The 22,487-nt window shown below is 41.4% G+C and overlaps 1 long non-coding RNA gene across 3 annotated transcripts; it reads right to left on the minus strand.

The window, feature by feature from the left end:
• Positions 1-611: 611 nt before the first annotated feature.
• LOC311516089 lies at positions 612-22,485 on the minus strand. Of its 3 annotated transcripts, XR_014710321.1 has the most exons (4): positions 22,389-22,485; positions 18,112-18,234; positions 7,653-7,789; positions 612-1,318 (listed from the first exon to the last, which is right to left on the minus strand). It is a non-coding gene; the product is annotated as an uncharacterized lncRNA (long non-coding RNA). The 3 variants fall into 3 exon arrangements; XR_014710322.1 differs by lacking the exon at positions 612-1,318 and having other exon boundaries at positions 5,559-7,789; XR_014710323.1 differs by lacking the exons at positions 612-1,318; positions 22,389-22,485 and adding an exon at positions 22,296-22,384 and having other exon boundaries at positions 5,559-7,789.
• Positions 22,486-22,487: the final 2 nt, after the last annotated feature.

The following is a 22,487-nucleotide window of genomic DNA, read 5'->3' on the forward strand; positions in this document are numbered from 1 at the left end:
TGCCAATGTAATAATCAATGCTGTCCTCATTACTGTGGTTTGCTGTGCTCTTCACAACCTTTGTGAAGCCAGAGGTAAGCCATTTCCCCCTGAATGGACCTATGACACTGAGAAGACACTGGATCAGTACCCTCAGCCAGAAAGTGCAGCTACCACTGAGGGAAGCTGGTTCCATCCTGGCAGCAGAAGTAAGGGATGCTTTGTGTTCTCACATTATGTACTTGCCTGGCCTGTTTGAAGAGGCGGGATAGTACCTGTATGAATGTGCCTCAGGAAAAAACTGGCTGATTTATTTTTTGGGGTGACAGTGCTTGGGAATGGAGTGGTCTTGGTTGCCATACAATGTAAGTCAGCATGACACAATGAACATGATGAAAAATGAATTTGGTTGTGGTTTGGGGGGGGGGGGCCCAATGGCTGTAGAGATAGAATTTACTGACATTTGAATTGCTGTACCTCCATAAATAGAGGAATACTGTTTGCTTTGTAATGCTTAATTACTCAACATGTTTTGAGCTTTATTATCTGAAATCATGATTGTATGATATTATGCAGTGATAGAAATAACCTTTCTTGAAAATATAACATACTTTATTTGTAAATAGCTCTTAAAACACTAAACCGCTCACAGTCTTGTGCAAGCCAGCTGCCCTTACAAAACCACACACCCAAAAAGAAAGGTCAGGAAAGAGTTAATACCCAATCCGATGCCCCTGGTCCCAGGTTCTCCTTTCTCTTCTTTACACGTTTACCCCTCACTTTGCAATGGGGGTGGGGCTGGAAGTTTCCATCCAAGAGGAGTGGACGAAAGGAAGGGAAGCTGCACAGTATTTAGCTGCCCTGCCCAGCTGCGCAAGAGTCCTGAATTCATGGGCCGCCCCGATATGGAGTTGTCCAAGCTACTGCTGGGTGGAGGGTATGTTGCTGGGGCAACATGCTATGGGGACGCAGCAGGAGCCAGTGTTCTTGCAGCCATTGTAGACAGGACTTGCTGAAACAGTTCTCTCCGCAGAGCTCTGTCCTCCTCTAGCCACTGTTCCTGTTCCAGGAACTGCTTTGCAAGTACCAGCTGCCTTGATAAAACCCTGTTCTCCACCGGGGTGGCGAGCCTCAGCCTTGCCTCCTGCCTGTCAGCATGCCATTATTCCAGTCTTTCATCCTTCTTCTTCTGGTACTGGACCTGCTGGTCTGCCCTCTCAAGAGCATCAGCCATAACTTCATCATGGGAACACTTCCTTTTGGAATGGTCCGTGAGTCCATGTTGGGCCAAGGATCAAGTCCCTGAACTTAGAAGAGCAGGCAGTATAGGCTAAGGGTCCTGAAACAGCACAAGAAACAGAGCTTATTAAACATAAACTTATTAAAGCTTATGCTCTAATAAATTGGTTAGTCTCTAAGGTGCCACAAGTCCTCCTTTTCTTTTTAAGAAACAGAGGGTTATTGTTCAAAGTAGCTCTGTGGAAGAGCACAGAATTAATTACTGTGGAATCTCAAGGACATAAATTGTAACAGTTCTAAAGACAGGTTTCAGAGTAACAGCCGTGTTAGTCTGTATTCGCAAAAAGAAAAGGAGTACTTGTGGCACCTTAGAGACTAACCAATTTATTTGAGCATGAGCTTTCATGAGCTACAGCTCACTTCATCGGATGCATACCGTGGAAACTGCAGCAGACTTTATATACACACAGAGAATATGAAACAATACCTCCTCCCACCCCATTGTCCTGCTGGTAATAGCTTATCTAAAGTGATCATCAAGTTGGGCCATTTCCAGCACAAATCCAGGTTTTCTCACCCTCCACCCCCCCACACAAATTCACTCTCCTGCTGGTGATAGCCCATCCAAAGTGACAACTCTCTACACAATGTGCATGATAATCAAGTTGGGCCATTTCCTGCACAAATCCAGGTTCTCTCACCCCCTCACCACCCTCCCAAAAACCACACACACAAACTCACTATCCTGCTGGTAATAGCTCATCCAAAGTAACCACTCTCCCTACAATGTGCATGATAATCAAGGTGGGCCAATTTCTTTTAACAGTTCTAAAGTGATCCTACACTGTGAAAGGGATGCTTCAGTCCTCTGTCTCTGGACACAGCCTTGTTAATCGTAGTTACAGAAGTGCAGAGGCAATGGTAAGTTTAAAATTAACACCTTTATTCTGTTTCATAAAAATGTATAACTAATTGCCTTATGAAGGAGGGGAGTGTGTATAGCACCCTCACTGCAAATGTTTTTTTACTCTCTTTTCAGGCCTTTCATATTTTGGAAGACATAACAGTTCTTGGGGTGCCTTAGTGGCAGAGAGAGAGATTGATTTCAAGCTGCTGGATGGAAACCTGCAGTGTATGCAGCAGAAGAATTCAAATGAATAGTGACTGAACAGCACACTTGTGAGTGGAGTGGACTAGTTAGCTGTACAGATGGCTTGGAAAATATGCTCTTCCCCACAGTGTGACTGACTATCTGAGTTCCTGCTTCAGGAAAAGTTTGCAGCTATCAGCAGTCAGGACGGGTCAGAATCCATGAGGGAATTAACATGATGCTGTGTTAGCTCACACATGGTTTACCTTGTTATTGATGAATGCAAAACTCTTTGAAATCTGCAGCTTTACTCCACCTCTGCATGGATTACCTCTGCAATGGACTAGATTTGGAAATAGAATACTGTTACACACACACTTTTCACTGTTTACAGGTAGCTGCATATACCCAGGAGAAGTGATTGCAGGGTGGCAAATTCCTAATTACTGAAGGAAAACAAGAATGACTGTAGCAAACGTACTTTACAGCTGTGTATGAAAGTTTGAAATTCCAAGTTGCCATTTTGAACTACCCCTGGTGGAGGGTTGGGGAGACGGAGAGGGAAGGGATGCCTAGGCTCTGTGATATAATCCACCATTAGTGGCCAAATGCTGGTAGCTGGGGCTTACCATTTTTGCATTGCCTCTTAAAGCAGAAATCCTTTCCATTAGTGTAATAATAAACTTTTTATTTGAATCATGCACTTACCAGTTCTGGGGCAGCTTCTGTCCCCACTGGGTTCTCTACAGGCTCAGCAGCTGGCTATTCCTCATTTTGGGACGTGGATCAAACAATTCTTCTGAGTAGGGGACAGAGAATTTGCTGTTGATCCTGATCCACAGCCTGCTCTGGGACTGGTTTAATTAAAAGAGTCATTTCATGATCCTGGCTGGGATCTCATCAGTCCCATGGCCTCTGGCTCCTATCACTCCGCATTCTTGATTCAGGGCCATCCCAGATCACCAGGTCATCATGAAGCAAGGTTAGCTCTGTGCTGGGACAGTGCCTAGGACCCAGTCAAGGTCATCATAAAATAGGCATGCTGCTGTGAGTTATCTGAGGTATGATTCTTATCCCTTGTCTTCCTGTATTCACTCCTGCACTGATCACCTGTCCGGAAAATCTGCAGAGCTGCCAGATTTTTAGCTATCTGCTGGTAAGCGTGGTCATTCCTGGTGCTTTTGCTGAAGTCCACAGTTTTACTGGCCTCACACCACAGATTCACCAAAATTTAGCTGTGCTCGCATGACCAAGAAGCAGCACTGTTTTTAATAGAGTGCATTGTAGATTGTTGGCATAGAGAGAACTAAGGAAGTTGCCCCAAGGAACTGTGGATACTTTCGGATGACTCCCGGGAGCTAAGTCAAGCTGAGGCCTCATCTACACTGCAAAGCAATAAGGCTCAGACCCTAAGTCCTGGCTTGACTTGAGCTCAGACCCAACGGGGTCCTGGGACCTGGGTCTGAACCATGGGTTAGTGCACTTGCAGTGTAGATGCAAGGGGGCATTGCCTTGAGCCCAGGCACAAGTCCAGGCACAAGTCCAGGCTTACATTGCAATATAGACATACCATTAGTGCACCTTCATGCTGCTCCAGCCCTTTTATCCAATCTAAAGGGGCTAGAGCAGGTGTCAGGATTTCATCTTTATATGCCATCCCAAAAGTTTATTGGCGCTTTACTTTGGTATTTGCTAATGTCATACTAAAGAGTCCAATAAGTCTTTCTGTCTCACATTCTTACCTTTTGCATTATGTGTGACAAAAGATGGTCCTGCAATCTTCAGCAGAGTACTAAAACAAACAAAATATCTAATTTTTCCTTTCCTTGTTGCTTTTTGAAGTGAAGCACCTGGATATAAGCAGGTGGCATTCACACCCACCTCCTCACAGTGTGCACACTGATAACACTTCAACCTCCCTGGACACTTGATTACAGACCTAAAAGTGGCAACTCTTCAACAAAAAAAACTTCAAAAACAAACAGACTCCAACAAGAAACTGCAGAACTGGAATTAATCTGCAAACTGGACACCATCGAATTAGGCTTGAATAAAGACTGGGAGTGGATGGGTCATTACACAAACTAAAAACTATTTCCCCATGCTAATTCCCGCCACCCACTGTTACTCACACCTTCTTGTCAACTGTTTGAAATGGGCCATCCTGATTATCACTACAAAAGTTTTTTTTCTTCTGCTGATAATAGCTCACCTTAATTGATTTGTCTTCTTAGAGTTGGTAAGGGAACCCCCATCTTTTCATATTCTCTGTGTGTATATATCTATCTATCTATCTTCCAACTGTATTTTCCACTCCATGCATCTGATGAAGTGGGTTTTAGCCCACGAAAGCTTATGCCCAAATAAATTTGTTAGTCTCTAAGGTGCCACAAGTACGCCTCTTTTTTTTTTTCTGATATAGACTAATACAGCTACCACTCTGAAACCTGAGACTGAATATTGTTCATACTCATGGTATCCCTGGGGCATGCCTTTATAATTAATATAAATAGAACAAACAAATCTAACACAAACGTTTCCTCTTAGCTTGGCTGTTACTTTTTAGCCATGACGTAGCTCTGACAACCAGTTCAGTGCACTCTGAAGTACCTTACTGCAAGTCAGTAAGGTGTGCTAAAAATCACAGATATGAGAGGGGGGAAAAAGTTGTCATTTCTTATTTGGGACTTTTCTTGCATGTGACCTGCAGCTGCATTGCCTGCAGAGGAACCATACATGTTCTCACAAACTGATAAATACATAGTTATGTGATGTGGACTAACAGTTGTTGAGAACTAAAGGAACAAACTAATACGAAATTGCCTTTACAATGCCAGTCTTTGTTACATAATTCTGTCAAGGTCGAATCCCCACTCTGTCACTCCAGGTGCAGAAGGTGGGGGCCCACAAGGATTCTAAAAATTAATACTTGCCACTCCAGGCTTGTATTAAACTCCCAAGGTTACAGCTTTTCTCTGACCTTGGCTTGGTAAACGCTGCCACCACCCAAAGATAAAAAACCCCCAACAACTTTGTACCCAGGAAGGAGCACTTGCGAATTCCTCCCTGTGGGGTACCCTCAAGCCCTTTCACCTTCCCCCCAGGGAAGAGCTGAGAGAAAAAACAAAGGAAATTAGTAGTTGCCACCAACTAATCAAACAGCATATGCACAAAACTCCAAAAATCCAATCCTGTTCTTAAAAAAAGGTAAATTTTATTAAAAACAAAAAGAAAGAAAATACATCTGGAACTTAGACTTTTGCTAGATTTTAAAAGAGCAATTCCAAAAACCAAGCACCCAAAATAGCTTTCTTAGGGGGAACAGCTTAAAGTTTACAAGCAAACAAAAGCATCTAGGGTTAGCACAGAGGAGTCCACAAGCCAATGAGAAATAAAATAATCCAAATCATGTCTTTTTCGACATTCTCTAATTTTACTTACATATCTGAGGCTCCAGATAAGTAGGTTCGAGGTATGAATTGATACTCTATAATCATACCTGGCTTAAAGTTGGTTACAGCATTACTGATCCGTGTCCCTGCAGCCCAGAGAACAACAGACAAAGGGAAAGTTTCTTTCCCAATTTTAAAAAGTTCTACCTTCCCATTGGCTCTTTTGGTCAGGTGCTCACTTCTTTTCTTTTACCTGTGGGCTTGTTAACCCTTTACAGGTAAAGCAAGCAGAGAACAGACCAAGAGGGATTTTACAGCTAACTGGCTGGCTGGGTGTCTATCAAAGGGAGCTACTTCCCACCCCCTCTCCCTTCATGTATCACACCTCCTCTCCCACATTCCATGCTCTCTCCACCACAGTCAGCTCCCTACCGATGATATCCAAGTCTGTTCCAATAATGATGGGAAGGGAGCATCTTTCTGGTATTTTATTATTACTTTCTTAGGGGTGGATGCTGCAACCCTGGATGCTTATAGTGAGCAATACTTATCTATGTAATCCTGTTGTCTTTCAGAATGTGAGCCTTAACCATAGACTTTTAGCTATTTCTTACTTCCTTCTTGGATCACAAGTATGCAGAATAGCCTTGTCATGCCAGTGGCCCAAGTAAATCATTATTTTCTGTAATTACAGGGTATTCTCATTATTACTTTTATATTTTGGATCACAGGTTCAGAAGAGGAAATGTGTTTGCCAAAGGTCCATTTTTGGTTTTAGCAAACTGACATGAACCTCTCGGTCCTTGCTTGTTGTCTCGCAGTTATAAGTGTACAAAATAAAACTGGTTTCATTCAAACAGGAACCTTTCTGAACTTCAAGGAGTGTAAACCAGCTCTGACAAAGACTTGACAAATGCGTTTCAAACAGAACTTGAAAGGGTAACAGCTCTAGAAGAGGCTCTGTGGTAGCCTCTTTCCAGTACTGTCACTTCTCACAATTTTATGATGATTCTCACTACATCTGTTGTTTTTCTTGAAACCCCAGCACCTGGAGTCATGTGATTACATAGGACTACTGTGTTTCTTTTGGATTATATAAATTGGGGGCACTGTGTTTCTTTCTTTCTGGCCTCTTTTTAGTGGACTGTATTTACTGAGTCATTCTTATGGATACAGACCTATTCAAGCTAAGTGAATCATTTTTTCCATGACTACTAGAAAAAATTATATTTGAATTATGCATAATGTTTTTATCAATAAAATACACAATGTTATTCAATCATGATGTTCAAACCCAATATGTATGGACTCTTTATTTTGGAGCAGGCAGTTTAGTGACAGATCTAGAAGAGGGACTTGCTCATGGCCTCTTTTAACTACACCTCTTGGTTTTATTTACTAAATTTAAAAGATTCTTACCATTATCTTGGTATTGCTGGTCTCCCAGTATTCTGAAATGGCACTAGCATATGCTTTTAGTTATGAGAGGCAGGGATGTGTTAATTTTAGAACCAGAAAAAATGTAGCTTGATGGAACTGAACAGAAGTAAAAAGGTGAGAAGTTTAGAAACCTTTTCTTCTCTTTTTTATTCAGTTTCACCCTTTTCTTAATATAACTTTCATGTTTGAATACACAAAATCATCTATCAATGCAGATTTACTACATCTACCCCGTTCACTAAATCTAATGAATAAGATTACTGCATGATGTTATTGTTCCACATTTGTTGTAAGATTTGGATATCAGAAGTCAGTTAAGAATATGGTGAGCGCTCTAATTTCCTTCCTATTGAGGGCTGGTTATGCTGCCTTAAGAGTTTGTATGGTAATTTTCTATGTGAATTAATAATAATCTTTAAAAATGTAAATAAAATCTCATCATGGAAGTGTATGAGAATATCCTATAATGTGCTGATCACAGATTCCTCAGAATGCATCATTCTTTTTAGCACCTTTGCAAACAGCAATTCAATAAGGACTCTTATGTTGATTATCGACACGAACATAGTCTTCAAGGGTTGCTTGATATCATCTCTGTGATGAAAGTCCTTGTTTGACCTGTCATGGGCTCTAGAGGTTTAACTTCGTTCTGAAAATAAAGACCAAGTCAGTTAAGAATATTTGAGTAAACAAATACCTAAAAGGAAAAAAAGTGAACCTATTTATTCAGAGACAGTTTATGAACCCTTTACTCTCTCATTGTGTTGCTGCACATAGCATTGATGTTCTTTTCTCTGACTGGAGAGCTGATTTTTTGCCAAGGGGAGGGAGTATTTATAAAGTAGGAATACTCAGATATATTTCTCATCTTATAATTTAGGTGGTGTGACTAGATTTATGGTTGATAGACTGCCCACATGAGGGAAAGGACTAAAACTAAAGGCATGAATTATTCAGCAGACGAGAAGGTGTACCTGTCAGTATAATTTTGAATATGCTGCTTTTATGACCTGGTCTTGCTCCTATCAGTGTCAACAGCAAAACTGTCATTGACTTCCAGGTGTGTAGAGTGGGTGTCGTTCTTTTACTGTATAAACCGTAAGCTCCTTAGGGTATGGACCATGTCTTTCTATCTAGTTTAAGACCAGGTGCAACAAGTGAATGTAACAACCAGTAGGAGGGTCATGAAAAAGGAGAATCAGATTAACAATAACAGGAAATAAATACAGATTATGCATTTACTTTTTGCATATGTTCATAATTCTGTATACAATAAAATCTTTGTTTTAAATATCAGCAATCTTCACTGTTTTTCTGCTTAGCCATTATCAGTTGATCTCCTGCAGACATAATTGTAGGAGTAGTTCTTAAGAAGAACTGAAGGACAGGTTAGTAACTTTATGGAGTGGTTCAGGACGAGCATGCCACACATAAACATGGAAAGAAGCACACACACGTGCTTGTGAGTGAAGCAGAGTGTTGCCATTCAGGTTGGCTTCGTTGGTGGAGTATGTGTTGAGGGGTGATTGAGCAGATAACTAGGGAGGAACAGAGTTGTGAAAGGCTTTAAAGATGTAGTAAAGAAGCTCAAACATGACACACTGGAGTTTGGACAAGGAAAAGCTACTAAGGACATTTAAAGAGGAGTGACTTGGCCATTGCAATAGAAGTATTCAGTAGGACTTCAGAGTTTTAAAGCTGAATGTTGTAGTAGCTACAATAATTCTGCACAGTCTTCATACAAGAATGGTGAAAGACAATATTCTTGATTTCCATACTAACTCTAATACTGTTCAGCATTATATAGTATCTATGTCAGAGTCCTGTATTTCGGGAGATCCTCATATATATATATATATATATATATATATATATATATATAAAAATAAAAGAACCCCCATCACGACAACATCCGATCACTCACAATCATTATCCTCACAACATCCCTGTGAGGTAGAGAAGTACAATTATCCCCATTTTACAGATGAGAAGCTGAAGCACAGAAAGACTAAATGACTGCCTAAACTTTCACAGGCAGTCTGTGAGAGAGCAGGGAATTGAACACAGGTCTCCTAGGTCACAAGCCAGTAGTCTAACCACTGACACAGCCTTCTTCTACCTACTTATCATATACACAATTTTGCTCATTGAAAGACAAGTACCCAGGGGCTCCATACACTCTTCCATAGTAGGGACAGAATCCTTCTGCTAATGTCTTTTAAGATAAATTCTAGTGGCAAATAGCCAGGAATTTAATTTTGCATCTATCCCAAGACCCAACTGGGAGGTAGGGGATGAGAAATAGTTTAAATTGAATTAATCTAACCCTAACTGTTCCTGCACTTCTATCCTGTGATATTCATTCTTGGACATGTGGATATCATACACAATATTACATTGTACTATGGCTCATAAAAAGTTCTTACCACAAGTATTCTTTATAGTAACTAGTATAGCAGAACTGAAAATCCAAAATTAAGTTATGAATTTTTAGCTTCAACAGGATAAAAATCCACAAGAGTCAAAACCTGAGACCAGATTTTTTTTTATTTCATCCACCAGAAGTATCCCAAATCTATGATTTTAACAGTGTTGAAAATCATTTGTGGAGGAAGTCAATGGACACTCATGCCTTGGAAGCTGGGGCTTCAGAAGTGGAAATGCCTGACACTGAAGGTTTTGTCCAGTTTAATTCACTTGGATTATCAAATTCTAAAGGATGTAATTCCTCTTCAATAGCCTCTTCTCAACAGGGTATCTCCCTTCACTATATTGGTGAGGTGACTCCCTTTGTTACTGTCATGCTGGTATGGGTCACCCCTGAGAAGGCCAAATTCAGGGCAGACTGTAAGAAACAATCCAAAACTGGTGGCTTATTCTAGAATTAGATTTCACCAAGCCAGTAACAAAAGTGAGCTCCTGGATCACCACTGGTTAACAAGAATCCCAAACACAGTCCCCTTAGGCATCTCAGTCCCTGGTTTGCCACCCAGACAACCAGATTTCTGTGATAAATAATTATTAAAAACAGAAATCACATATAAAGTTCTTCCAATCACAAAGGCTCAAACACACCCCAGCTTAAAATATATTTCAGATTTTACCCCCAAATCACACTGATAACCAATCCTTTAATAACCAAAACATAAAACCTTTATTAAAATAAAAAAGGAAGAGTTATTAAGAGGTTAAAATGAATCATATACATTACAGTTAATTTCAGAGTTTGTAGATCTGGATAATAGCAGTGATGTTAAATCTGCTAGCTTGCAATAAGTCTCTTTGGATCACCCAAAAAAGATTAGAGTCCAAAGAACATCTTAGATGTAGAGTCTGTTAGAGGCCTTCCATGAATTATCCAGGACAATCCAAGTAGTTACTTGGAGATCTCCATCTAATGGCTTAAACTTTCCCTGTTTAAAAGTTCAGCAGACTAGAGATTACAGGATCATACCCAATGCCTCTCTTTTATAGTTGAAACAAGCTACCAAGTTTCTTGAGCACAATATGTGTTCAAAGATTCCTCTTTATTGAGCCCACAAGGACCCATCCTTTTAAGTTAACATAACATTTCCTGTGCATACACAGGTAATTCCTCTACACTGATTTACATAAGGCAATTGCTGGTCACTTGTTATAATAGGGATAGATAAGCTGAAGACAATATAAGTAATATCATTAGTTCATGTAGTGTTTATACATCTTTGATCTTAAGGTTGACTGAACAGAGCCGCATATATAATATAAAGACAATTAAGACATAAAAAGGATTTAGCATCTAAAAGCTAATTTGATGACACTGGTAAACTTCAAACAAGACATAGGTACACAGACAAACACATTTAGCATCTACTCTTGATTCCTATTACTACAAATGAATGAGATAGTGATTGCTGGTCTACTTAACATTTCTTTGATACCCACACACAAGTGAATTGTCCTGATTACAACTGCAGTGCCACTTATTAAGCCTCTAAGGATCATATACAGATTAGCTGGTTTGCCAGCACCACAGTTATAAGATTCCCATGGCAATTCAGCAGGGGTTACAAGCATCTTAAGGTGTAGCCTGTTTCTTTTGTACTTTAATCAGCTCCAGCCATATAGAATCTTGGATTGCAACTACATCGAGGGACAACAGATGATGCTGTCTGATACCTTTCCTCAGCCAGTTATATCAGATTGTCCAATAGTTAGGGCACTAAGTTGGAATACAGGAGAATGGGGTTCAATTCCCTGCTCCATTACAGACTTCCTGTGTCATCTTGGGCAAGTCGCTTAATCTCTCTGTACCTCAGTTCCCTACCTATGAAATGAGGATAATAACACTTCCCTATCTCACAGGGGGTTGTGAGGATAAAATACATTAAAGATTGTGAGGTACTAAGATATTACAGTAATGAGGCCATATGAGTATCTAAGATGGACTGGGGCTCAGATTCATTTGGCACAGCAAAGAGAGAGGAAGAGATGACGGTACTTATGGCTCCATAATTCTCAGGGCAGATTGACCTCACCCTAAACCCTGGTGGAGGTGATTTTAATGCACACCAGCTGGGTATAGCTGAAGGGTACTGTCTTGCAGCTTTGCTTCCCCACCTGTACAAGAGTGGGAGCTGGGGGTGGGGATGGGGTTCACTAAATCAGATTAGCATCAGCTGAGCATTTCCCTATGACAAGGGAATTTTCAGGTGGGAAAATGTGGCTTCTTTGCAGCTCCTTTGAATCCCTCATACACACATAAGGATCTATATATACAGCAGATCTGTTTAATGAAAACTCAGGTAGTACTTCTCTCATGTGTCCTCTGGCTTGATCAAGATTTTTACTTCTTATTTGATCTGTTATAGCATATGCCTGTAACTGTCCCAACTATGACTACCATTGCCTGTAAAAAAAGAAAATCTTTTTGACAATTAGGCAGAAAAGTTCACAAGCATCTATCTCAGCTAATGAAGGCTAAACATCCTGACAATGTGGGGGCTGGGAAAGTTGCAACTGAGAGGGGGAAAAAAAGTGGACAGACTATCACAGGCAGCTCCAGAGATCTACATTTCTAAGAACATCTGCTTGCATCCAGCATAGAAGTAGGTGGTTGGAGGTGATGGAATGAAAATAGAACAGAAGACAACACCCAGAGGGAGTTCAAGATAATAGCATAAGATAATAGCACTGCAAGATTCTATTTTTTCCCTCTAAACACTATTTTACTAGTTATCGGGTGTTCCTAATTATTATTCATTTCACTAACTTCTTACAACTTGTTCAACTAGCTCTCCAGATAATTAAATGTATTGCCACATACTTCACTGACTCTCTCTGCTAAATGTTTTCCATTCTTAGTACACTTCTTCAAATATAAATTAGGTACTGTACTTTGTTTGGTCTCTGTCCCTTTCCGTTTTAAGTCTGTTATTTCCATTAGTCTAGTTGCTTATTTATCTCCTCTCTTACTTGGCAAGTCCTTCTACAAGGCAAATGTTATATACTTCTCAGATGTCATACTTTGCATATACAGTCACTGTTTTCAGTAGTGTGAATTAAAACTGTTTGCAGTTTGGCACTTGCCTTCACAAATGATAGCCATGTTTTCTGACGTGCTAGTTTTGCTGCTGGTGGAGGAAGCATACAAGGAGTTGATTAGACTAGAGTCAGCTTGGAATGGCTGTAGTTAAATAAATATACATGGAACAACAATACCTGAAAAGCAGTTTCTGATATTAAAGCTCCTTATTTTTGAGATAGAATTGAAGGAATTAATGGATGGGGTTGAAACTCCTTAACCAGATTATTTTCATTCTTATTCATAGAGGCAGAAATGATAGTGTATCTACAGTAAGGTTGCCTAACATTTCCTGTTATGAGACCCTGTCTTCAGCTGCTTATAATTTTTGCCAAATTTTAACTGTTTGGTCTGAAATGTTTCATGGGTAGGTGTCTGCCAGAAACTTTTCTTTTAAGTTTCAGGTAAAATGCTTCAGTGGTACTGAAGAATGAAATTAGGGAGGAATACATTGTTTAGTCTATGGTTTTAAAAAAATTCATACAACTGTTTCACGGAAAAGCGCTAGTGCCTCCATGCTTTGGAGCAGGGATTTGAAATTTAGCGTCTGTGTGTGTCACACTACTGATGGAGGGATGTGCCTTTTAATGTCCCCCCAGAAAATCCACCCACACTTAGCCAAATTATGAGCCTCTGGAAACCACAATTCACACATGCTCAGTAGACACCTGTTAGAGTTTTGCAGCTAAATTCTCTGAAGATTCTGTCCACAATGAGCATGCTTCAAGTTGGAGCTGTACAGGACTTTTCTTACAACTGCTCATTCCAGCTGCTAGGGGTGAAAAGGGACAGAAGGGGGAAACATTGGCTATGCCCCCCAAGTCCGTTTGAATGTAGTGGGGATGATGAGAGTAGGGGGGTGCAATACAAACTGCAGGGAAGAATAGGGACAGAGTGGGGGGGGGGCAAAGAGCCAGGCTCTAGGGAAGAAGTAGAGGCAAAAGGGGCCCCAGACAAGCAAGTAGATGATAGGGGCAGAAAGAGGTAATCAGAAAGGACCGGGGCAGAAGAGTTTATAATCCCTAAAGAATACTCGCCTACAAAACCCAGAATTTAACCCAGGATTAGAGTCTGAATGTTCTTCTGCTATCTAGCAAATAGCTATGAAATACACTAGCAAAGTGTGCATCTCCATTCATCTCTACTGGCTAGTCCTTGCAGAAGGTAATAATCTATTACTGCTGCCAGTTACTCCATTCGCATATGCAGTAGAGCAGTGGTTCCCAAACTTTAACAGCCCACGAACCCCTTTCACTAAATTGTAAAATCTCATGAACCCCCTCCTAAAAATGAATATTTCCAGGGATTTAAGTTTAAATTTCCTCTGCACTCCGTGGGGCTCCTGCTGCTGGACCCCATTGACCGCTCCGGTCAACTGAGCTCCACTGAGCTTGGGCTGCAGGTCCCGCTGACCGCTAGGGCTCGGGCTCCCAGCTGCACGTGGAACGCTGGGGTTCTGGCGGCCGGCTCCCCCGCTCACAGGGGCAGGGCTCGGGCTGCCAGCCCCAACTGCCCTGCCCTGCTCTCCCTGGGGCTCGGGCTGTCTGCCCTGCAACCAGGTCCCACCTGCTGCCTCCAATGCCCAGGGTCCTCTGGCTGCTATTAGTGAAATTTTTCTGGCGAACCCCCTGTAACGTTCTGCAAACCCCCAGGGCGATTGCGAACCCCAGTTTGGGAACCACTGTAGTAGAGTTATGTGCTGTGGATCTAAAGGGCCCAACCATACCGATGCCCATGTGGAGGGTCACCGTGGGTATGTCTACACTCTGTGCTTAATTAGTAATGAAAGAGCTGCTAGGGTTCAGGCAAATTTTTTATATTCATAACTAATGCAGCAGCCAGATGGGGCTATGAACTGCCTAGTCTAGAGGTGCCTGCCTACACTGCAGAGTAAGTCCAGGGTTCAAAGTCAGGCTTGAGCCCAATCCCCCTTCTATCTACACACGAATCAAAACTAACCGAGGGTCCAAGCCTGAGTCAAGAGGGGATCCAGGCTTCAAGCCCTGTTACTCTGCAGTGTAGATGCAGCCCCACTGGACTTATGCTCTGAGAGCCCTCCATAGGCTGACTTTCTTTCTCCTTTGCATAGTCAAGTTTGCCGGACTGTCAGCTTTTCACACACTGCATCATGAACAAAGGGCTAGAGCAGCCACATTTTTGGGAGGGTGCTAAGAAGTCTGGGATATGGGATTTGGGATTGCATAATGCAGCACAGATGCTGGCCCAGGTTGGGCCCCAGGGTTCAACGATTCCTAATCTGGGATTACAAATAAGTATAGACACTCAAATCTGAGGTTAACAAACCCAGGGTCTCCTAACTCAAATTCTAGTAAGCGTGGTCTTAAGTTGCAGTTTAGATGTACTCTGTAGTTCCATACAAAAGAATTTGTTTTTTTCTGTTTGTTTGTTTTCAAATAACCTTTTAAAAAATCTAGGAAATTATATTTAGAAAAAAAACTGTTGCAGAGTCAAGCCCTCAAAAGTTAGGAAATATGGACATAAAGATTGCCTGCAGTGTGGCATAGTTGGAAATTAAGATCACATCTTTTGAGTTAACCACAAGAACATCCTTCTTCTTTACAAAAAATAAGAGTACTTTATTTGTGTTATAGACAAACTAGGAAAAAATTCTTAGTCATACAGTTCAAGTAATTCCAATCCAAATTCCTATAACCCTTAAAATTGTTATTGTACAGGAGACACCATTGACTAGGATCTAAACAAGAGTTTAAAGAAAGAATTGGGATGGTCTGATAGTACAGGAGTTAAAGTTAGGAGACGTGCATGAATTCTAATTCTGAGTTTTCCACAAACTTCTGTATGACTTTTGAAAAGTCCTCTGTGCATCTGTTTTCCATCATTAAAACAGCTTTCCTTATGGGGCTACTGTGAAGTTTAATCAATGTGAGTAAAATGCTTTGAAACTCTCAGACAAAGAACATTAAAGAAGTGAAGTATTATTATGCGCTTTTCATATGACTGGATGTTGGTATAGTTAGGAAATTTTGAGGCTGTACCACTTGTAGCTGTACAATTTATGCAATGTATCATTAAGAAAATGTTGTCTAAAGATGTTAATTTCCTTGACTCTCCAGTTAAGTCTACAACTAGGTAATTGTTTACAGAGCCTTTCACCTACACATCACCAGCTGAATTCTAAGCTAGGTCAGAAGAAGCTGAATATAACCAAAACTACAGTTGATATGAGCAAAGTTCACTCCTCAGTGTCTCTATTTGGTGTTATGCAGCCCAACAGTCACACTTTTCCTTCTGACGCCATGCTTTATGCTCACCTGCTACTCTGTTAAGCTAATTAAGATGCACACTTGCAGTGTCTTTAACCTCAGACCAAGATAATTAACCTACTGGATTAGAGCAACAGTTTACTATATGAAAGCTTATTGGAGGCTTCTGTGAAACGAGCTTAGTGTCTCAATGTGACAGGTAACATTATTATTTTGGATGGGGGAAAAAAAGTGGAATTAGCAATGGATAGTGAGTTGAATATAATTTTTTACTTTTTAAATGATGATGAATTTAAAAATGGTGAATATTTGTCTTGTTATAACCTTGCTTCCTTTCCTGTTGGGGTTGTATATTCTGCAAATGCCAACTAAGGACTATACCCTTCCCAACTCACTTGGTCAATGTGTCTATTTATGTCAATAGAGGGGGACTTGGTGCCTTGAAGTAAGCAATCAGATAATTTAGTGTTTGTAGCTTACACTTTAACAAAATAATACAAATTCCTTCCTTTTTGAGGAGAAAAGAAATCCTATAACATCCGGAATATTGCAGGTCCTACATGTAGGCTTAGAACAATTAAATATTTATCAGTAAATGTTAGTAAACATTAATTTCATCGTACACACACTCACAGACTGACAAAAATATTTCCATCAATAATAATTGAAATTTACAGATGGGTAAATAAGAAAAATGATGTTTGAGAACTTATTAGAGTTTGATGTAAGGATATACATACTTTGTAAATTTTGACACATGATGTTGACAATCTGTATTTTAGTGGTTATAAAGATTTAACTTTTTGAATGTCAACGTCTACTGTCATTTAATAATTGTCTGACCCTGACTCCCATAGTTTCCTGCAACCATGAAAATTCAAATTGGTAAAAAACAGAAACACATGCTTTAAAATAAGCATTGATTTTTATCCTTTAAAATTATAAAAAAAGAAAATGGATTTCTAATATGTTTTCTTACATGGTTTGGCAAAAACTTAGTACCTCTAAACACAGACATTAACGTGCCAAACAAACTATGTGAACAAAGTTTTGGTTCACAAAATACGGAGAACCCCCCCCATCCCCCAACTATAGGTTAACAGATTAAGAGTCCTATATGGCAATCACTTAAGTACATATTTAATTTTACTCATTTTTGGAGTTTCACAGACAGCAAAGCGACTATTAACATGCATCAAATAAAGAACATACATATTTGCAGGACTAGTGCCTCAGAGTGAGAGCAAGATCCTCATTACATAATATCTGTAGTTTAGGGGAAGGTACACCAAGCTAAAGTCAAGCACCCAAGGGCTGTAATCCAGCTCTTCTCTTAACTATACCTTATATTTCTGTGCACTTCATGAACCTTATTACCTTGGTGAGGTAAATTTTTCCTTTGAGCGTTCTGTAATTGATCAATGGGGTACCGCAAAACTTATTGGGTGGAAATTTTGGATGAGACCTTAAAAAACAAGGTTCTGCTATGCGTGGATATTAATGATCAGTGGCACGTCTTGCCTTGATATTACTGGCCAAAATTTTTCCTTCCACTATTTTGCAGTATGCTGTGTGCTGATGGACTGTTCTACTCCATCCCCAAGTTGTCTGCATTTCAGTTGTATCATATGTATATAGCAATTAAATTGCTTTCATGTGAAAAACACCACAGAAGTGTAAAACTTTATTTAATATACCATACTACTTGGTGCAAAATTCAAGGTGAAGAAACAATGTTCAATTGTACAATTTCAGGTTTGTTAGATTTTAAAAGAAAATTAATTATGTCTGACTTTTCTAAAAAGGAGAAAATGTTTCATACTGTTTTAAAGAAACAGTGAGCTGTAGCTCACGAAAGCTTATGCTCTAATAAATTGGTTAGTCTCTAAGGTGCCACAAGTCCTCCTTTTCTTTTTGCGAATACAGACTAACACGGCTGCTACTCTGAAACTTCTAAAAAAGTCATTTTTAGAATTCTTACAGTGATCTCCGCCACATCACTTTATGTTGTGGGTGTAATAGTCTCAGTCACAGTATATCTCCTCAACATTTAGGAAAATGATTTCTGTAATTTAAAATAATAACTCAACTACCTATCTAAATAATACTGTGCATTAAGAGCTTTCTGCTTAAATTTTGAAGATAATGAGCTCATCCACCTACCTGATGCTAGCTATCTTCCACTCCTCCACGGTAGAATAATGCAGCAATAATCCAGTTCCCCTCCAACTTTCATGCAGAGTGCACTGAGAATAGAGGATTGTGATCTTGCTCCCATTGAAGTCTCTGGAGAAAAAACAACACTCCTATAGACTTCAGTGGTATAGGCTCAGACCTACAGTCTGCAACCTTTAACAAGTTTCTGTTGCTAACGCAACCACATAGAGTTCATTAATATATTTAAAAGCAAATTTTCTTTTAAACCATTCTGTGCTTACGGCCTGTCTTATGATAGATAGTTTCCTAGTAAGGGGTGTTTACAGTATGATAGTATGCCTAGATATAGGGTAATGTCATAGGGCATATCTACATGGAAGCTAGGAGGTGTAATTCGCACTCAGGTAAATGTATATGTCAGGGGTGGCTAAACTTCCTGAGCCTCCAAGCCATATACAACAACCTTCAGAAGTTCAAGAGCCAGGGTGCACCTGCTGGGGCTCTCGGCTTCAGCCCTGTGGTGGGGTGGTGGGGCTAGGAGCTTCTGCCCTGGGCTGCAGGGGGTCTTGGGGCTTCAGCCCCATAGGAGGTGCCGAATGGGGCTCGGGACTTCAGCCCCACTCCTGCTGAAGCCCTGAGCCCCAGCAGGCGTGCCCCATGGGGTTGAAGCCCCGAGATCTCCCCTCCCTGATGGACAGAAGAAGCCCCTTGCCCAACCACCCCATTGTAGGCAGAAGCCCCGAGCTGCCCCCGACCAGTCTGGCAGGCTGAGAATGGGGGTGCACGGGGGACTCTGAGAGCCGCACTTTAACTGTCAAAGAGCCATATGCAGCTCACAAGCCACAGTTTGGCCACCCCAGGTATATATGCTAACTCTGCTTGAGCTACTGCCTGAAAATAGCAGTATGGGTGTGGCAACATGAGCGGCTATCTGAGCTGCCATTTGAGTATTATCCCTCCTGACCCCCTGGCTACGTACTTGGGTGGGTAGCCCAAGACACTACCCTTGCCACCACAGCTTCACTACTATTTTTTGGTGCTAACTTGAGCAGAGTTAGTGCATGTACATCTACCTCAGCTGGGAATTACATCTACCAGCTGCTGTGTAGACATACTCATTGAGAACTCTATTTTCAGGAAGTGCTCAATGAGAGAAGACTGTGCATACGTAGAGGAAGTTATAAAGCCTAAATGTTGCAGTGTCTTAGCTCTTTCTCTTTCTTATGTGTTAATATTCTGCGCTTGAGCCTGAGACGTTTGAAAACAACCAAAAGAGAAGTGCAGTTGTTTTCAAAAGGGATCCATGGCAACGTGGCAAATTATGATATAGGCTAATAGCTTCAGGGTAATGAACATATGCAGTTGTCACCTCTGGTGTTTTTTCTCAGTCCAGTTAGCAGATGCTTGTTGTGAACAGCTGCCATGTCACTGGCTAATGTCCGTGGTTTACTGCTGCAGATATTGGCAACATTAGCATAGTTCTAGCCTACAGCCACAAGAGGCCACTGCTGCCCTTTGCCTTTCTTATGTGTAGAGTGGGCAGTGGCAAGGAATCCACCCAGAGGCATCCAATGGAAGGGTAGCAACAATTCAAACCCTTTTCCCTCATTTCACCAAGCCGGGGTGGGCTAAACACCAAATGTGATCTATTGGCAGAGCAGGGGAATAAAAGGAACTAAGTGTGCTCTTTGCAAACTCAGCTTGCTGGAAAGAAGCCCCAATTACATTCATACAAATCTGATTTCATTCTTTGAGATTACAAATTTTGCTGATAAAGCAACAGTCTAGGTGTAATATAATTAGAGTTCTGTAAGGTGCTTGACTTAGTACTACATGACATTCTGGTTAAAAATAGGCTTCATTGTTATTTTTTGGAGCTATATTAAATAGATGAAGAACTGGCTAATGGACAGATCTCAGAAAGTCATGGTCAATGAGGAACCATCACTGAATGGGAGTGGGGATCTGCAGGGATTGGTAGTTGACCTGACACTATTCAACATTTCATCAACAATATGGAAGTAAATATAAAATCACTGCTGTTAAAATTGGTATCTGACACAAAGATTGGTGAAATGGTAAATAATCATGAGGACAGAGCAGTCATACAGAGCAAGCTGGGTTGCTTGATAAACTGCATATATTAAAATAATTTGAGATTTAATATAGCCAAATGTAGGAACAAGGAATGCAGACCAACCCTACAGAATGGGTGACTATCCTGGAAAGCAGTGACTCTGAAAAAGATGTAAGGGATGCAGTAGATAGCAACTCAACATGAGTAGAGCACTGCAAATCTGTGGATATCTGCTTTATATCCGCATCCATGGACCAAGTTTGCGTATTGGATGCAGACACAAATCTTGTACCCATGCAGGGCTCTAAACATGAGCTCCTCGTGCGATGGAATGGCAAAAAGGGCTAATGAAGTCCTTAGATGTATGAAGGTTAGTAAGGAGGTGGATTTACCACTCTATATGGAATTGGTGCGACTGATACTGAATACTGCGTACACTTCTGGTGTTCACGGTTTAAAAAGGATGTTAAAAGTTGGAGAGGGTGCAGAAAAGAGCCTGCGATTATCTGAAGGCTAGAGAAAATGCCATACAGTAAGACTTAAGGAAGTCAAGCTATTTATCAAAAAGAAGACTGAGAAGCGACTTGATTACAATATACCCCTTTAGTTTGGGTACTAAAGGGCTCTTTAATCTAATGGAGAAAGGCATAACAAGAACCAAAGGTTAGAAGACGAACAAATTCAAATTAGAAATAAGGGAGACATTTTTAACAGTGAGGGTCATTAACTATTGAAACTCACTACCAAGAGACATGGGGGGTCACCAGCAAGACCTTTCTGGAAGGTATGCTTTAGTCAAATGCTAAGCTCAATGGTGGGGTAACTGGGTGAAATTCTGTGGCTTGGATTAGACAGAAGATCAGACAATATGATCTAACGGTCCTGTCTGATCTCAAGGGCTATGAAAGCTCCCCATGCTTGCTGGATTCCATATGTGGGCAGGGGTGTACGATTCAGGGCAGCATTGTGAGACAGGGAGGTACTGGGGAGAATGTTTTCAGAATAGAATTGGCATGGGAGTAGTGTTGCCAACCCTCCAGGATTGTCCAGGAGTCCCAGGAATTAAAGATTAATCTTTTAATGAAAGATTGTCATGTGATGAAACCTCCAGGAATATGTTCAACCAAAACTGGCAACCCTACGTGGTGAGGATTTTAGAGGCAGAAAAGGGAGTATGTCCCTCTCACCGCTGAGGCACAGGCAGACTCCAGTGTTTGTGAGTACATTTTATACTCCTCTCCCCTCAGATGTTCAAAGTGCACTGCAGCTGCATGTGTGTGTTTCAGGGGCAACTTCTCACTGAATTTGAAGATGAGAAGACTATAGCCAAAAACCTCAGCGATGCCAGCCCACTTGATTTCTGGGTGAGTTTCACACTATATGATTTTTCTTAAAACCCCAACTCCTTCAGACAAGGGATTGGGGGAGACTGTTCATTTTTTAAAAAAATATTAAATTTCTAATTGTCAGAGCTGTGGAGAAAAGCTGGAGCATGTGCACTCCTTAAAGGCTCTCAGACCCCAGATGGCAAAGAAAAAGAGTCCAGCATCCAACATTGCTGGATAAAATCATGGTGTGTTTAAGCCACTTGTGATGGGGAGGGGACCAGGGCCTGACTCAGGCTGGTGTGAGGCAATACTTGTGACCTGATCGTAGGGTTGCCAACCCCCCAAGGATTTTGGCCTGGAGTCTCCAGGAATTCAAGATTCTTTAATTAAAGATTATGTCCCGTCAGGAAACTCCAGCAACAGGTCCCACCCAGGCTGGCTACCCTAGTGTCATGATTTCCAGAGCCTGCCTGGAAGGGTAAGGTGTGTGTATGCCACTCCCTGGCTCCACTCCCATTCTGCAGGCACGCGGCCCACGGGTTCTCCATCCCTACCCCGCCGCCCAGCAGCTGCCGCTGTGCGATTGGAACTCCGCTCCGCTCTCAGAATTCCACAGTACCCGGATGTCACAGAGGCAAAGCCATCCGTCATCGTGCACCTCTCCCTCCCTCCCTCCCTCCCGCTCGCGAGTGCACGCGCATAACCCCCCTGCCATTAGCCTGGGTAGGGCGCATGCGCCGCCGCCTTTCACTAGAATCACTTTTCTTTCCCTCGCGACCTGAGACCTTTTGCGTTCGCGCGGGTAAAGCGCAAGCGCCTTTGCCGCGCGCATTTCCCTTCCTCCCCACGCTCGCGGTTCACGCGCGTGCGCGTTTCACTTGTCTGGCGCATCTCCATGCAGTTCCTCAATCTCTGGGTATAGGGCCGGTCCATTCTTTCCTCGCCTGCCCCACCCTTCAACCGCCTCTTCCTCCGCC

The sequence above is a fragment of the Lepidochelys olivacea genome (genome assembly GCF_965140295.1).
Source record: "Lepidochelys olivacea isolate rLepOli2 genome assembly, chromosome: 2".
Taxonomy (NCBI): Eukaryota; Metazoa; Chordata; order Testudines; family Cheloniidae; genus Lepidochelys; species Lepidochelys olivacea.